Here is an 11145-nt window from a genome sequence, read left to right as displayed (position 1 = left end):
GGTAGCACAATATTGTGAATGTAATTAATGCCAGTGGGTTGTAGTCTTAGAAATGGTTAAAAGGCAAATTTTATGTTATATATATTTTAGCACACAAAAAAATGTTGAAAGGCAAAAATAAAAGTCATTGTCCCCCTCCCTTAGCATCACATACAGGACTATCCATGCTCAGGCTCCTGCTGACGTGGCAGTAGCACCAAATGACAAGTAGCTCACACGGTACGAGGTGCTTGCCATCCAGCCTCTGTGCCTTTGCACATGCTGTTCCCTCTGCCTGAAAGGCCCTCTCTAGCCTTTCTTTCTGGAAACTTGTGTCATGTTTATAATCCACAAGACAATTGCCCCCTCCTCTGCCCGGCTTCTCGGACCCGTTCCTTCCCTTTCCAGGAAGACCTGGTTATTCCTCCTTTGTGCCTTGTGGGACATTTACCACATTCTATTGTGATTTGTCTTCTTTTTTAAAGTATTAAGTTACAACACATACGGTAAAATTCACCCTGTTTAGTGTGCATTTCTGCAAGTTTTGATAAAGACAGTTGTCCTGTTACCAACACCAATACAGCTACATGCCCCCCCTGCCAAATTCCCCTCCACCCTTCCCCCAGCGTCTGACAACCACTATTCTGTTTTGGGTCTAATTTGGCCTTTTCCAGAATGTCACATAAATGAAACCATACAGCACGTTTCACAGTCTTTTGTGACTTTCTAAATTTCTGTACATATCCCTTGTTCCAGACTTGCGCTCCTGAGATCTGGGAACTTGTCTTAGTCCTCTTTCCAGGAACCAAGCACCGTGTGTGGTCCTTGGTAGTGCCCTGCCCCCGTGGGTGAAATAAATGAGCGAAAGCATGATGTTATACCCTGTTTGTCGTAGTAATGATCCAAGTATGGTGTCCTAGGCTTGCGAATAATAGGAGGTTCCAGGCAGAGCAGAAGCTGCTGGTAGCAAGACAGTCATGACCAGAACCCAAGGAGGGAGGTGCAGTTGGCCCAGCCCTTCCTTCTGGTGACTGACAGGCAGCTGAATGTGGTAATGAAATCAGCTCCTGGCTGCCTGGTCAGCACTTGTCACCCCGGAGCCAGCCCCAGGAGGCCACACCCGTCAGTAGTGGCTCTAGGCTGGGCAGTCTGGTCCAGACCCAGGACACTTCCTGTTGCAGGGCACCTGTGGGATTCCAGGTCAGGCAGCCTCAGAGCAGCCCTCCCGGAGGTTTCCAAACCACACTCATCCAGACAGTGAAGAACTTCAGCCTGGCAAGGAGCAGAGAGCAGCAGGGTTTGGGGACCACTAGTGGGGTCCTCAGAACCAGCTAACCATTACCAGCTCCTATACCCTCCCTGAGTCTCACTCCCTCACACACACACACAGCCACACGTATTCACAGGATCCTTTTCTTGCTCTAAGATTAGCCTGAATTCGAGGAAATAAGGCACGAAAAGTATCCATTTGAGTTACCATTTTTCACTACAGTTTTCTGTTTACCCCCCTAGAAGACGCTGGGGAAGTCCTCACCCCCACATTCTAATCTTGTCCCTGGGGCCTCAATTGGAACTAAAGTCTTGCATTGTTATTATTTCTCGTTCCTTCCATGTGTTAGTAAATCTTTTATTAGCCCCTCAATGGCAGCTCCTTGAAGGCGGGGGCATAACCAGGTCATCGGGTCATTTTGCCAGCATATCCATTATTAAAGAGAGATCGTAACAGAGTAAGGGCCACGTGGGAGGGGCTAAATAAATATCTGTTAAATAAACCAGCTCAATAATTCATGATCAGTGAGTATAGATCATTGAACCTACCTACATCTTTCTCAGCCTCAGTTTGGAAAGGTCTCTGCCTCACATTCTCTGGGGCAGAGACAGGAAGCAACAATTTGCCTTAAGGTACCAGTCACTTTGCTTAAATAATTAATGGGCAAGGGGTCAAAACTTATGGTTAGAATGACATTTGGAGAATATGGTGGAAAAAAAATTGTTTTTTAAATTCCTTTCATGGGCCAGAAGGCTGTTTTCCAGGCTTTTTACATCTGAGTGACATTTCTTTTAAAATTTGTATCCCTTACATCATCAACTTTATAGACGAGTTGTCGCTTTCACTTTAAACTCTCCTCATTGTTTAGTCTGCAGAAATGAGCACGTGAGCTGCCCGAAAGCCGTGCTGGGGTCCTGATCCGCTCTGCTGTCCCAAGCGGTCCCACCCACCCATGGACTGGGGTAGTGGACAGGGACCCACTCTTCTTCTGGCCAGCAGGCCGCGGATCCAGGTCCTCTTGTCAGAGCCGCAACAGCAGTGCCTTACAGCCATTAGATTCCAGGTATGATCCCACAAGCAAGGATATAAACCCTACAGTCCCGATACTGAAAGACTCCCTCGGGGGAGAAGGCATCTCCCAGCTTTACCTTGAACTGAAGGTGAAGACAAGGTCCTGGGGGCTTTACTGCCTCTCCAGAGGCCATCACTCCCTGGCGGCAGGCACCCCATGGCGTGACACAGGGCTGCGAAGAGCCCTGTAGGCCAGCCACGACCCTGCTGGTGGCCTGGCGGCCTCAGGCTCTCACCATCAGAGGCAGCCAGCATGAGGCTCAGAAAGAAAGAAGGTTGTACAGGTTTCTTCCAAACAAACAGCAGGAATCCTGGATCCACTCTGGACTGGCTATGAGATTTTCAGCAATCTTCACCTCTCTGAGCTTTTTCCAGAATATGGGCTAATATTCCCTGCCTCCTGGGGTGCTCAAAGTACCCAGCAAAGTCTTATAGGTAAAGATCTCACAAAGCACATAGAAGGCACAATTCCTTTCCCTGCCCCTGCCCACCTCCATAGAACAAAGACGCCTGCCAAAGCTCGCCTATGTGACAGGGTGGGGACAATGCAGAATGCCACTGTCAGACAGCAGAGGAAGCACATTTTAATAGGAACAGGAAGTCAGGAGAAGTCTGGAATGTGGCATACTGGGATCTATGCTGGAGTCTGGAGATAAGCAGGGAGTAGCCCAAGGGTGATGGTTGTACCTGCGTACCTCCCAGGTTCCCCAAAGCAGAGGAGGGGACCAAAGAGAAAGAGGGCATTAAAACTCCCCTGGTCTCCCACCTTGTCCTCCAGCAGCGCCACCTGAAGCTGAAACCAGGTGAGGCCCCTTGCTAGCTGGGCTCTTGTCTCCCTTATGAGTCCCACAGTGGCCGGATGCAGGGTTGGATTTTCTTCCCTCGCTCCTCTTTGAGACTGTCAGCCCTAAAACATTCCCAGCCAGATATCCCAGGGGTTCTCTGAGAGCAAACCCGGCAAACAGGAAGACTAGACCAATGGAAGTCTATAGGAGTGGTCATTCATCGGGACTCGGAATCTAATTTGGAAGTCGTCTGCCCCAGCCTTCCATCGGGACACTGTTTGGGGCAGAGTGGCCTCACGGGCACATCTCCACCCTGGATGAGAGGCCAGCAGGTGGTGACAAGGCGGGAGGTCCACGTCGAGTGGGTGACACGGGCAAGGGCCTGGCTTCGTGTCCTCATCACTACAGCTCCCGCACTCCTCAGGGCCTCGTTTCTCAAGCTGGGCCAAGGGAGCATTTCCACTCTGCTCCCTCCTGGCCTTGCGCTTAACTTGAATGCCAGCCTGACCGTCGAAACGTCTGCGTGTTCCCAGCATGGTTCTGTGGGGTCGTTTGCTGCACTGAACAGACTGCTTCATGCCTGGACTAGAAAACCCCAGGGGAGTGGGGTGACTGTCATCTCAACCACAGAACCCTGAGGGTCATGATGTCACCTGGAGTTACCCCACACTCAGACCTGATCATGGTAAGCCAATTAGATGTATCATTGATAATCTATCTACAACATTCCGTCACGCACATCCTGGGAGCAGGCAAGCATTTGTAAGGTTGCCAGTTTCTGTGGGTCTTTTGCATTAACAATTCTGACTGGCTCAGAGGTAGTCCCAAGAAGATACTGATTTCCCTGAGGAAATTTCCTTCTGAGGGCGTAGCTTGAGCTTGAAACCTTAAGGCATATGCAGATTCTGAGAATTTATTTTTTTCAACTGCAGCCATATTTTTTTGTTTATTTTATTCTGACAGTTTCCGAGTGTTTATTACATTAGCTTGAGGAAATTTATCCTCACTGTCTACACTTATGCCCTCAGTCATTCTATCATAAGACAGAATATGATACCCCACTGCCTCTGACCCCAGCTCTGGAAGCAAGAGATGGCAGCCCCAGGGCTCTGCCTGCCCACAGCCCAGAGGTACGAGTGGGAGAAGATACTTCTAGGGTTAGGATGAAAGGCAGGCAAGTCAGTCTCACCAGGCACAGCTCACAGAAAGGCTGCTCTCTTCAGGGGCTATTTTAAAGGATAGCGACTAGTATTCTCCAGATAAATTTCAGTTGGAAGCTAATGACTAAGCAGCCACTATCACCTCCCAGGCATCCTTATGTTAGATAACATGTCACTAGTTAGAGAGATGAGAGGCCACAGAGATATGCTCTTCATTCTACATACCAAGAAGAAATCGGTGGTGTAATACTAAATATTCAAAAATTTAAGAAATCCAGATCAAAGTAACTTCAGCCAATATGAGCCTCTTGAGTCCTTTAGCTGTTGGTCTAGAGCAGGGGTGTCCAACCTGCGGCCCGCGGGCCAACTGCGGCCCGCAATCCATTGGTAATTGGCCCGCAGCAAATTCCAAAAATATATTTAGTTTACTTAAATAAACCAGGTGAGGCAATACGTACTTCACCTCGAGTGAGTGGCCCGGCTGTTTGTGTATTTTATCGCATATGGCCCTTGGTGAAAAACGTTGAAAAAAGTTTGGACACCCCTGCTCTAGAACGAAGTCAAACTGTAAGATTCACGTAAATCCGTTCCACGTGGGCAGCTTTGGGACTGTGGGGTGTGCCACTGCCCAGGGAAGCCAGGCTGTGTGTGAAATGTGTATGGGAACAGTAGCCAGTCCAGTGGAGGACTGAGATCTGGGTTTGAGGAAGCAACCAGTTCTAGTTAAAGAAGACAGGTGGGTGAGTCTGCTCACATGCAGTTTGTGTATAGTTTTCAATAGGTGTATTTTTGGTTTTCTTCTTCAGTCTCACAGTGTTAATAGCATTGTTTCAGTGTCAGCTAACAGAAAGGGAAAGGCAGAAGGGCGTAGTGGGAAAGCTCTGGGTGAGAAGTGGGCAGTGCGGTGCTTGTCCACGCCTGCCATGCCCAGCTGGGCTGGCCCCTCTGCAAGGGTCTAAGTGAGCATCAGAGGTTTGAAGATGAGCTTTGCAGATGAGCTCTTTCCCACCCACTTGCTACACCTTTGTTGGCAGAGTTTAGTAAGCGGTCCTTTGGAGTTGACTTGTATCTCCCAAAAAGACATGTTCAAAAATGTTATATATAATATTTTTAAATGAAAAAAAGTAGACTACAAAGTCAGTGTATGATTCTAAGTAATCACATTTTAAATAAATTTTATTCAGGGACTTTGAAGAACAGTTTGTTTCTCCAGGGCCCATCAGCTCCAAGTCATTGTCCTTCAATCTAGTTGTGGAGGGTGCAGCTCAGCTCCAAGTCCAGTTGCTGTTTTCAATCTTTAGTTGCAGGGGGCACAGCCCACCATCCCATATGGGAATTGAACTGGCAAACTTGCTGTTGAGAGCTCACGCTCTAACAACTGAGCCATCCAGCCAACCCTTTAGAAGCTCCGCGGCAGCTCGTTGCCTTCAGTCTAGCTGTGGAGGGCGCAGCTCACTCCATGTGGGAATCAAACTGACAACCCTGTTGTTCAGAGCTTGAGCTCTAACCAACTGAGCCATCTGGCCACCCAGTAATCACATTTTTTAAATCAGCTTTTTTAAATGGGAAAATTTCAAATCTACTTTATATTCAAATCCTAAACCTGGGTACTTGTGAATGTGACCTCATCTGCAACTAGGATCTTAGAAGGTGTCATCAAGTTAAGATGAGGTCGTACTGGATTCAGGTGGGCCCTAATCCAATGACTGGTGTCTATTACAAAAGGGAAATTTGGCCACACACACAGAGAGAAGGCCATGTGACAACAGAGGCAAAGGAGACAGAGAGATTGGAGTGATGTGGCTACAAGCCAAGAAATACCAAGTATTGTCGGTAAGTGCCAGAACCTAGGAGAAAGGCATGGAATGTGTTCTCCCTCAGAGCCTCCAAAAGGAACCAAACCTGCCGTCCTATAGAGTTGACCATGTTTCTGCCCAGAAGGAACAACTCCTTGACCTTGGACTTCCAGCCTCCAGAACTGTGAGAGGATGGATTTCTGTTGTTTGAGCCGCCTAGGCTGTGGTACCAGGTCATGGCAGTGGTCGTCTCATACACAGGCCAACATAACGGGAACAAGCTTTGTTAGATCCTGGACACATCGAGGCAACAGTTTTTGGTCTCAGTGATGGAAACTTTTTTTCATAGAACTAGTGTCCTTGAAATTTTTACTGGGTGTTTTTGGGATGCTCTTAAAAATATTAAGCATGTATATGCATGCACACGTATATTCATCCAGTACATTGTATTTTATTTTTTAAATATATATCTGGGGGGGGGGGTTGTATTAGGAAATGAATTAAATAATTTATGTTTTTCCACAAAAAGGTGATCCATGTTCACATTTTGTAACATCATATTATTTAACAGAGATGGTGTGGTGTTACTGCGTCCTTTAAAAGTGCTGCCAGCCCCTGGCCAGTGTGCTGTGCTATCAGAAATGTCCGCTTACCAGCTCTGGATGGAGGAGGGAAATTGCCTTCTGACAGTGCTGGGGAGGCACCATCCTACTTAAATGCAATTTCAGGAGCAGTGATCATCCCCTGTGTGGGAGAGTTAAGGCTTTGATTGAGATCTGCTGGAAATTACACATCGATACGCAAACCAGAGGATACACCCACCCACATTGGTTTATGCTTCCCAAAAAGAAGTAGATGGGCTGACAACTATTTGGTGATCTGCATAAATGAAGACTCCACAGGCTTGATAACTTACCTGGGCCTCAAAGTTGATTTTATTTTAGACTTATTATCAGGTTGAAGTATTAATTTTTAACTGATTGGTCTGATTTTCACAATCACAATGTCAATTTTTATTGGTTCACTGGAACGGCCTTGGAGTTATGCTGGAAGTGAATTCAATGCTGCTTTTCATACTTTCTGTCCTACATTGTTTTGGTTTTGGTTTTCATTTTGTTTTTTCTGCCTATAACGGATCTAAAGAAGAATCTAAGGGAGATTTTTAAAAGTAATTCTACAGAGTTTATTTAATCACTGGGAAATATGTATAACATTTTTAAATGAAAAAAAGTAGAATATAAAATCAACTTATGACTAAATCTTTAAATGGGAAAATTTCAGATCTACTTTATAAAATCATTTTTTTTAACTAGAAAGAGAGAACTCTTTGTCATCTTCATAGTTGAGTATTTTATGTGCCCTGAAATTAAGAAGAGAGACTAAACTACCCATTGCATGTCAGTTGGCTGAGCAAAATGAAAAAGATAGTCTTTAAAAACAAAGTAGTCTCCCTTTTCTGTAGCAAGTGTGTTTTGCAGAAGATACAGATGCATAGTCATCACATAAATATTAAACACAAATAATCCTGAGCATAGAAACTATATAGAAATATACCAAATGTCAATATCACTGGAGTTATTTTTAGGGTGATAGGAATACGAGTGATTTGTCCCTTTTTTCCACTCTTCTGTAGTGTCTATAGAAGTATGTCGGTCTATTCCAATGCTAAGCTAGAATATAATTAATTGTTAAAATGATCTAAGAGCAAAGCTGATGCTATGAAACATGTCCACAGACAGCTGGGAAATAACCACAGTTGATAGAACCTGCTGTTACACTGTTGTCAAGGATGAGGAGTGGCCCAATTTGGTTGAAAAATGCTCACACCAAGGCCAAAAGATAGGCCAGCAGCAGCAGGCACTCCAGGTGACATCCCAGCTGGCCAATGGCCCAAGACCAGCCTTCTCAAGGCTGAAGTGTCATGGCGTCCAAGCTGGCACCATTTCTGTTGTGTCAAGCTCGTTTTGTCTTTAATCCTGGCCTGCTTTGATGTGTTCAGATGAAATGCTGAGAATTTTTAGAGCAGAGAAAGCAATGAAGAGTCTGGCTCCGCAGTCTGTCCATCTGGATAGACACACTTTGAATCCGGGGACCTCCTGGCACCTTCACAGTTGGGAACTTCATGTGTCCTGGAATTAGCAAGAGAGACGAAAGTACTTACCATGGGATATTTAACCTGGCAAGATGAAAAAGATTGTCTTCAAATAGGTAATTAAAAAAAAGCCTTCCTTTACTGTAGGAAGTGTGTTTTGCAGAGGATTTCTCTACAGGACAAAAACATCAGTCCTAACGATATCAAAGAGAATTTCTGTCCATTCATTCATTCATGCAACCAATCATTAATGCCAGCTGTGTGCAGAAATCCTTAAAGCAGTAGTTCTCAAAATACGGACCCAGGAACCAGCAGCATTGATACCAACTGAGAACTTGTTAGAAGTGCAAATTCTCACTCCACTAAGGCACTGGGCAGTCTCTGAGGGGCAGAGCCCAGCAATCTGTGTTGTGGCAAACCCTGCATGATTCCCTGGGGCACTGGAGTTTGAGGACCACAGTTTTGTGTGCGAATGTGGGGAGGAATACTGCCAAGTATTTCAAGAAAAACGGATAAGAATAAAGTGTAGAAGGAGCTCATTCCAGGTAAGCATAGCTTTCCAGCAGCCTCTGACCCCACGGACAGGGCTTTCCAGAAGTGATTTCCTTGCCCTGAGTGCCCACTCGTGTGTTTATTTGTGTGAGATTCAGTGATCTTACTCTCAGGATGTTGGACAATATGCAGTCTTCTCAGTCCAACATTGTATTGACTTGAAGTATTTTTTTTTCAAGTGGCTTCTAGAATGAAGTCAAAGGACCCAACTTAAAAATATCTCTACTCTTTCTTGCTGACGGGCTCTGATCGGAATGTCTTTTATGAAATGGCTACACTCCAGTGCTCATGGCCCAGCGTAAGTTTGACGAAAGGTATTCTGGGAACCCTAAATGGCTATCAAGCTGTCATCCGATTGATAGCTAACGTCACACGACTCACTTAGAACAAACACTTCCTGCCTCCTTACAACGACATCCGCTAGTTTTCTCCTCTCTTCCCTTCTCTCTCCCTTCCTCACTGCACCATCCATAGTCAAGAAAGTAGTCATTCTGCACACCAGGCCTCCCATCACATTGAGCAGGCCTGAACACAGCTGTGTGGGAAGCCAGGCTGCCTATGATGGGAGCCACCTTCAGGGTCTCCGGGGTCTAAAGGACCTGTTCTGCTGCATATTCAGTCGTGTTTCGCATGTTCTCTGCTTCTCGGGACAGGGATGTCCAAAGGGGCCTGGCTGAGAGGTTAGCACAGCTATGCAGCGACAGCTGGCTGCGTACTTCATTGCTTCCTAAGGGCTTAATTTTGGATCCTGTCCAAAGAGCCATGTTTAGGATAGAAAATGCAAAAACAATTCAATTGAGGCTGCTGTCGTTGGTGCTTCGGAGGACATCCTCCTTGTAGGTTTCAACTGCAGGACTGAGGTTCTCTTTCCACTTACTGATGTATGTCTTTATTTAGATTCCATCACAGGAGAACCTAACACCTACAACTAGTCACAGCAGTTGAAAGGAATGTAACTGCTACCATTTGTTGAGTGCTTGCAATGTGCTAGGCATTATGCTATTTCCTGATTTAACGTTGCAGCAACTGCTGAAATAGGTTTTATTATCCCATTTTGCAGCTATGGAAACTGAAGCTCAGAGAGATTAATTTATTCAGGGGTATATAGCAAGTGAGCTGTGAGCCTGAGATTTGAATTCAGGTCTATCCGCCCTCCTCATGCTATGGCGCCTTTCTGATAGACCTACAGTGAAGGCTTAGCACTGTGACAGCCCATTCTAAACACATGTTTCAGTCTTCTATTAATGTGCTCGGGCCAGGGCTCATGTGACAAAGCAGCCTAAACTAATGACTGTGTCACTGCAATTTCCAATCAGCCTAAGATTAATTGAAGAGGAATTCACCAGAGCTGATAGATTCCAGAGCTGGCAAATAAGTTTCATCTCACTAACTAATTCTGATTGTGATGGGTGCCTGGACAGCTGTGTTGAAAAAGAATCTGAGTCCCTATGTGAGGCCAGGAGCCAGGAGGGCTCTGATGTGTGAGGAATATGGGGCCTGCCTCAAGGGAGGCAACACCAGTGACGTACTTCCTATCTCTGAGGTACCCTGGTGGGTACCAGGAACCAAAATGTAGGCTCAGACCTCCACTCTAGATCATAGGCTAAGTCGGTAATTACCACAGATTAGTATTATGAAGACGGGCTCAGTAAAATGCGGTGTTCACAGTTCTGTGTGACATGGGGACAGTGGAACACCACAGTAGATCAGATTGTAATTAATTATACAGGCATGCTTCATTTTTAGGAAACCCAATTTTGAAGACCCGAACTCATAAAATTATAAGTGATAAGGTTCTCAATTTTACAAAAGGATGCTGGGATGCTTTTAAATAGTTGCATCCTGCCCCCACCCATACACACGCAAGACTTGCCAGGGGTGATTTAGAATCTCCTCTGTGACAGAAGAGGGAGGCGGGCAAGAAGCTTCACTGTTGGGAGACATGCCTTATTGAAAAGCAGTCAGAAATGAACATTTATAAAACTGCTGCTGGAGGATTAGACAGGGGAACTATGATTCAATGTCTCAAAATTTAATGTACATGACTCTTCAAGAACATATCTATCAAAGAAATGCTTAGCTATCAACATCGTTGAAGAGAAGGAAAATGGCAGTGGATGAGGGAAGATCTTTATACCGTAGCTTCACCGTCTGTCCAGCGGGCCTGATCGTCATGGCACGTGCTCAGAGAGGATGATTCTGTATCCGCAGTATATCTGGCATCTCCAGGAAGCAGTGACATACATGGAGTAAACCTGTCTCTGGAATCACATCAGTGGCCAAGGGCCTGTGGGCCAAGAATGACCCAGGGTGGAAGGCTTTCTCAGGACCACTGGGACCTCCTTGGACCACATGGGGCCATTGCCTGAGACAGGCTCTCGGGGACCAGATTAAAATTTGATGCTATCTATACAAGCATGCTGGAATTAACACGTTTTGT

Source organism: Rhinolophus sinicus, linkage group LG04 (genome assembly GCF_036562045.2).
Source record: "Rhinolophus sinicus isolate RSC01 linkage group LG04, ASM3656204v1, whole genome shotgun sequence".
NCBI lineage: Eukaryota > Metazoa > Chordata > Mammalia > Chiroptera > Rhinolophidae > Rhinolophus > Rhinolophus sinicus.
Note: the sequence above shows the minus strand (reverse complement) of the source record.